Here is a 7,723-nt window from a genome sequence, read left to right on the forward strand (position 1 = left end):
TCCAAAGGAGAGGTATTTTGTAAATTGGAGATGGAAAGGAGATGAGTTCTGGTAAATGTACTTCAGTCAAGTGCCCCTACATCCTTTGAGACCATGAAAATCCCCACTCTGTCACTAATATAAAGTGTCTGGCCTCAGGCAGGTTACTTAGCTTCTTTGAACCTCAGCTGTTTTCTCAGTAAGTGAAGATGGTGAAATCCACCTCGGAGGGTTGTTTTGAAGGTGAAATGCAGTAAAAGCCTTTGCACTGAGTCCAGTACATAGTAATGTTCAGTAAATATTAAATATGAGTTGTTTACTAACCTCTGTTCTGCTCTCCTATGATGAGATCTGTGCCCTCTCCATCTTTGAATCTGCTCGTATTTCCCTTCCCTGACTTTTCTGCTCTTGGGGAGAAAAATGAGCTGAAATGAGTAATATTTGTGATTAGTCAACAAATAAGTGTTTCAGACCTTCTAAACACAACAGAGGAGGGAGGGCCCCAACTTCTGCTTGAGGGAGAGAGGTAATAGCATGCCATCAAATAAGTAAATAAGATAATTTCTGAGAAGAAGCATAATTAAGTTTTGAGAATGAATTTGATGGAATGATGATAAAGTAATGGGGGTGGAGCTGTCAACAATTAGGATAAAATACGTTGATCAGGTATGATGTCTCTGAAAGCTGATATTTAAAGTGAGATCTGAAAAGATCAACCATGTGAAGCACCCAAGAAAGTATTTCAGGTAGCGGCAAAGGCCTGAGGTGACAACAGGCTGTACCTCTTGGGTGAAGATGAGGAAGGCCAATTGGGGTGGACCCAGGGAGAGGGATGTAAAGGGAGGGAAGCCAAGTGGAGCTCCTGATGAACTGTGCAGGCTATGGAAGGGACGGGATTGTCCTCTGGGCACCTGGCAATGATTGGAGGATTTTAAGTAGAGAGTCAATGGTCACTTCATCTTTTAGATCATTCTCAGTTGCTGGGTAGTAAGTGCATTCTAGAAAGCCCAGAATGGAAGCTGGGAGCCCAATGTGAAGTATTTGATGTGAAAGACATGGGATTGGGTTGGTGACGTCAGTGGAGAGGACAGTGAGCAGTGGAAGTTTTTGATATTCTGAAAACTTCTTAGAGGAGGACCAGTATTTGTCCCTGGTGCTTAGATAAGAGCCAGTGTGAGCTGGGTACAGCAGGGGCTGAGCCAGGAGGAATGCAAGTTTGAAGCCTCAGCAACTTAGGCCCTGAGCAACTTGGTGAAACACTATCTCAAAATAAAAAAATAAAAAGGTCTGGAGATGTAGCTCAGTGCTAAAGAGCCCTGGATTCAATCCTTAGTACCAAAACAACAACAACAACAAAAAAACAGTATCCTTTTAAAACTGGGGTACCTGATTAGCTTTGTCCTCATGCAGTCCTTACATCTGCATATGCATATACAAAAGCCCTTTATTTCTGCACCTAATTTGAGGAAGAACACTGCCTCTGAAGGAAGTAGAGAGGAGCACTATGTTGCCGTCTGTGGATATTGGACTATAGATGTTATCACCAGCATTGTCATTTTATTTGGGGTGGGGGAGAATATTGGGAATCGAACCCATGGTTACTTAGTGGCTTAACCACTGAGCCACATCCCCAGCCCTTTTTATATTTTATTTAGAGAAGAGATCTCACTGAGTTGCTTAGGGCCTCTCTAAGTTGCTGAGGCTGGCTTTGAACTCACAATCCCTGCCCCCTCAGTCTCCTGAGCCACTGGGAGCATTGCCATTTTATAGATGAAAGAGTGGAAGTCCTGGAGAGTTACTGTCAAATTCCTTTATTCTCTCTCCCCTGATGTCACCATATCATTTTGGCTAACTGAAAAATAGTTTGGATGTTGTCACTGTTAATTTAAAATATGTTAACAGTTTGTATCTTGGAGGTGTTAATTTAAAGAGTGTTAAACAGTGTTAGTACCCTGTTAAAAATCATTTTAAAAGCACTTTTTGCAGTACAGAGAACATTAGGTAGATCATTGATATGCCAGAGCAACAGATGGGAGACGAGAAGGGGAGTGGGGTCATCTCTACATTCTATTTAATAGAGCTTGTTGGTTTTGACAACAGATTTTTTTTTAATCAGAAAGGTGTAATGCTTGGATATATGCTTGTTAAAATTTTAAATAATGATTTTAATATGCCTATAAACAATATGACAGAATAATGGAACTGCACTATAACCGTATAATAATGTAATTCTGTATATTTTGTTATGAATGCAGAGGTGACACCAGTCACCTATAAAAGAAAGATAATAGCACACTTTACAGAGTGTTTCAAGGATGAAGTATGATACCACATGTAAAAGCACTTTGAAGTTGAGTGACCATTTAGTAGCCAAGCCAAGACACTTTTCAGAGTGAAAGGAGACACACGAGATGTATGTTCACCGATAAGTGTGTGAACAGTGCTTAAGTATTTGCTGCTACTGTTGGTGGGACAAAAATGGATTCCCTTTCTTTTTCCACCAGTTCCATAATCCACTGTTCCAGCAAGAGGATAACTAATGTACTTCAACTATTTCATATTTCTTTAGCCCAAATAGATAAGCAAGTTTGGCACTCCATCCTTGAGATGCACCATATTCTAAGCATTGAGACAGAAAAACAGAAGATCCCCATATTGTTTTTTTGCTTTTTTAAAAAAAATTTTTTTAGACACTTTTGGCTTGAGAAATTTACTTTGGCATCAGCAACTTACTTACATTGGTCCTAGGGATCTCAGGAGAGACCAGTATTTACGTGGAAGAATCAAACCATCTTATTTATTGTTCTTTCTGCCCATGTTTTATGTGTCTTTTTTACATTATTTGCCTTAAAAATTACTTTAATGATTTTTAAACTTTTTGAAAGTTTAAACTTTTTGAACTTTTTGAAGGGGGCCCAGAGTTACTTTGCCATAAGGATCTTTAACAAACAAGCCACATATAATTCATCTTAATAACTCATGAGTGGTGCTGATCTAATGATGAATCTAACAGGAATCTGAATAAACATTGTTTTTGCATGGCCTTACCTCATCTTAATTTAATATCAATAAAATAATTTTGTTTTTACAGGATGGAACACAGCCCACCCGAATTACTAATGTAAGCAATCAGATTGCTTATGGAAGGCTTCATGTATGATAATTTATGAACTCAGTGTGTATGGCTTTAGATGTGTTCAGCATGGACCTAATTGTTAAAGCGTCATTAACAATAACAAGGGTGTCATTAAAAATCATAATGCTTATACCATTTGTATAAGCATTTAAAAATTTTTCTCTAAATTTAAAAACTCTAAACTTAGAGGTAATAGAAGCTGCTCTCCAATTGGGGCCACACCATTTTGTTTGATTTTGTTTCTGTTGGAGCTGTGTTCTGCGCTTTATATGTGTTATTTCAGTAATTTTTGTCTGCAGAGAGTTTTCTAGGCAGCAGCTATCTTAAAGTTTAAGCCAGAAATGCATAACCTTGGAATAAATTTGAGGCAGAAGCAAATTTGTGAGGAATCATAATTGGAGAAAATTGTGTATGCATAAAATGCATGAAATGTATCTACATAGGTATATAGATATGTCTAGATATACCTTTGACATTTACTTTTGAACATCTTTAGGATGAAACAAGTTGAGGATTAAATTCAACATAAAGATAAGGATAATATATTTTTGTGCTTTTTTCTACCGTGGACTGGCTCTGTGTCTTTCCGTACCATGAAGTCTGCAACCCTACAAAGAAGATAGTTTTATTCCCATTTTACAGATGAGGTTAAATGTTGGTCTGTGTGCACACACACAAAGTAGGCATTAGGTGAATAAGCAAACATTGGCTCCAGTTTTTGATTTGTAACCCAGGAGATTGTCTGTGAGAAGGTGTGCTCAGATTGAAGAGGGATCAGGCCGACGGTGAGGAGGCCTGTGAGTGCCTAGACAGGGAATCCCCTCCCTGCCACAACTCATCTTCCACTTCCCTCTCAAGTCTCCCCCAGCGTTGGCATTGGCCCCTACCTCTTCCTAACCAAGCCTCTGCTCATCCTAACCTGCCTCCCAGGACCTGTGATTCTAATCTCTCCTTTTAATTTAGGTCATGTTAGCTCCTAACAGCAAGCGCTTTGGCAGCCCCAGCCTTCCTGCTTCTGGGCTTTTCCTGGTTTCAGTCTATTTTGTACACTGCTCTCAGCTTGATCCTTCTAGAAAGTTTTGCCCATGAATCTTTAGCAACTCCCAGTTACCTACCAGCAAAGCCTGGATTTAGTAATAGGGCATTTGTTAATATGCACTCTCAAAGTCCCACCCCACTGCCTATATGATGCTGGGTCCCACTATTTGACTTCTGTCATCTGTCCAGTCTTCCTGGTGTTCTAGTGCACTCAGGCCCCAGAGCCTGTCTCTCGCTCCCACACTGGAGCTCACAGCTTTCTCCTTACCCAGGGTGAAGGGAAAGGACTTGAACTTTCTTTTAATAACAACTAGCTAAGTGGAGTGGCGCACGCCTGTGATCCCAGTTGCTCGGGAGGCTGAGGTAGGAGGATAGAGAGTTCAAAGCCAGCCTCAGCAACTTAGTGAGGATGTAAGCAACTCAGTGAGATACTGTCTCTATATAAAAGAGCTGGGGGTGTAGCTCAAAGGTTGAGTGCCCCTGAGTTCAATTCCCAGGTCCAAGAAAAAGAAAACTAACATTTTGAATACTCTTCTGATTTAAAAACCAAACAAAAGGATATTTTCTCATTTCCAGTCTGTCTACCCCACTTACACTACCCACTCTCTTGGTAACCCCTGTAATTAGTTTCTTGTCTGTCATTCCAGGATATCCAAACAAATGTAAGCTCATAAAAATATATATTCTCATCTCCCCTGATTTTTGTTTGAAAAACAATACCGTAATACTGTTCTCCACCTTTTATAACAAGGTATCTTAAATGATCTCTAGATCAATACATGGAGTACTTATTCTTTTTTCCTTATAGCTTCAGAGTACTCCCTCTTGTTCCTATGCTAAAATTTGTTTAATTTTCCCCTATTTATGTATATTTGGTTTGCTTTTAGTATTTGTTATTATAATGTTTCAGTGCATAATCCAGTGTCATATTGCTTAAGTACATCTGGGTTGTTGAGTCAAAGGCTCTATGTTCTTTGAAATTTTGATAGAATTGGTTGCCTTTCAGTTTTTTTGATTGATGATTTTTAAGTGTCAAAAGAGCAACTCAGCTGGGCATTATGGCACACAGGGCTCCAGAGGGTGAGGCAGGAGACTCTCAAGCTCAAAGCCAGCCTTAGCAATTTAGCGAGACCCTGTCTCAAAATAAGAACTTAAAAGGGCTGGGAAGCACCCCTTAGTTCAATCCTGGGTACCAAAAAAAAAAAAGCCACTTAGACTCAACCTCTTGATTTTCCCCAAGCCAAAGGGAGCTGTAATCTCTGCCAACAGCCCCGCCTCCCTGTGTGTGTATTTCTATGTGTGCTGTTTCTCCAGTGAGAGTAAAAGGGCTCTGGTCTTTATTTCATATCCTCATAATTTGCTGAGGTACCTGTGGATACATCTGATTGGTCAGATCTTCATGTCTTTTTTACAAGTAATCACCACTGTGGAAACAAAAATAAGGTGGTTGCCTGCTAGCCCTTGATAGTGGCTGGTTGAAACAAAGCTCTTTAGAAAGCAGATGTCCTGTGCAGGAAGCACAAATCTAATTTAAGAATATTTATTGAACATTTGAATGTATAAAACATGGTGTGAGAGGCTTAGGAGGAAACAGAAGGAATAGGACATAGTGCTGGCCTTCAATAACCTTTCTCCAAAGTAGGGAGGATGAGAGGAGCCTGGAGACTTGGCTGGTTTGGCCTGAACCATGTTCTACATGTCTTTCAGGAAGACTTTTCTAATTGGTGTATTACATTATATATAGAAAACTGCGCAGGTCTTAAAATAGCTAGAAGGATCACAAAATGTGTTTCAACATTTTTAGATAGTTATCAAATTTGAAAAAATCAGGTTTTATGATAGATTCCCCTTCCTCATGTGCTTTCTTCCTGTTCCCCGAATGCATTTGCATTCAAAATCCACTGTCCTCAATATTAAGCATAAGGCCTAGGCATCTGGGTAGAAGGTCAGTTTGGTGGGGAGGAAGGGACAACAGGATTGAAGAGAGCAAAAATAAGTAAGAGAAATTACTGAATAATTGCTTAAGTACATCTGGGGTTGTTGAGTCAAAGGCCATATGTTATTTGAAATTTCAATAGAATTTGTAATAGCATCAATTCTGCCAGACTAGCTCACCTGTAGATATTTCCTTTTATTTATTTATTTTATTTATGTTTTTTTGTTGTTTTGGTACTGGGGATTGAACCCAGGGGTTCTTAACTACCAAAGCCACATCCCCAGCCCTTTTTAATATTTTATTTAGAGACAGGTTCTCACTGAGTTGCTTATGGCCTCAGCCATGCTGTTTTTGAACTCTTAATCCTCCTGTCTCAGCCTCTGGGATTACAGGAATGCGCCACCACACCTGGCTCCTTTTTGTTTTGTTTCATTTAAAAAATTGAAACATTGATAGTTTTTTAAAAAATCATTTTGCATTTTAATCTCTTTGAGGACTTTTATTTTTCTGTTTCTTTAGATAACATTGTATGTGTTTTAAAACCAAAAGCATTAGTTCATGTTTTTAAAATATAAAACATCTGACGAATCTATAGCTTGAGCAGTCTTTCAAAGCCATGCTTGATAACCGAACCCAATTCTAAAAATGTCTATCTCATGCTACCACAATATATTTTAAAACTGGAGTCCTCTGCCTTCCCAAGTTTTATCTCCGCTGCACCTGTGCTCAGAAATCCTCCTGCCTACACACAGGAACTATTGTTTAAAGATTTTGCTGTTGATTCATCATGCAGCCTCTCCAGGAATTATTTACACTTTAAAAATTCATTTTTTTAAAATGCATTTGGTTAAAAAGGAAACCAAAACCTCCCAAAATAAGCAAACAAAATCCTTGTACAATGGCATGTAAGGAATTACATTTTTTTCTCATCTCTTAGATGTAGTCCCTCTCATCTGAAACAACCACTATTACCAAGGTTGTTTTGTTTTGTTTTGTTTTGTTTTGTTTTTGGTGTCAGGTACTGAACCCAGGGGCACTATACCCCCAGGCCACATCCCCAGCCCTTTTTATGTTTTATTTTGAGACAGCCTCTCCTAGACTGCTTAGGGCCTCACTAAGTTGCTGAGGGTGATTTGAACTCATGATCCTGCAGCCTCAGCCTCCCAAGCTGCTGGGATTACAGGCATATGCCACTGCACCTGGCTGACTATTACTAATTTTATGAATCCTTTCAAAGATATTTTCTGACTAAACTCATGCCTGTGTGATGTACGTACACACACACACATACCCGGTCTCAGGCTCCTCCATTCTACACATAGCACAGCACGTTGTGCTTCTCCGCACGTTTTCGTTTTACTTAACAAAAATAAGATTTCTTGGCATCAGTATAGACTCCAATCTTATTTTTTTGGCTGCATACTATTATATGAACATTTCATAATTAAACCAGTCTCTTCCTGGTGAATATATAGGTTTGCAATATTTCAACTACAGACAGCACTTCTACAAACAACCCTTTATACCTTCCTTTGTGTGTGTAGGTGCACATATTTTTAAAGCCTCAATTCCTAGAATTAAACTATGGAGTCATAAAGGTGCATGCACTCTTCATCCAGTGGCCTTGGAGAGTT

This window comes from Spermophilus citellus, assembly GCF_964194105.1.
Source record: "Spermophilus citellus genome assembly, contig: SCAFFOLD_91, whole genome shotgun sequence".
In the NCBI taxonomy this organism is placed as follows: Eukaryota; Metazoa; Chordata; class Mammalia; order Rodentia; family Sciuridae; genus Spermophilus; species Spermophilus citellus.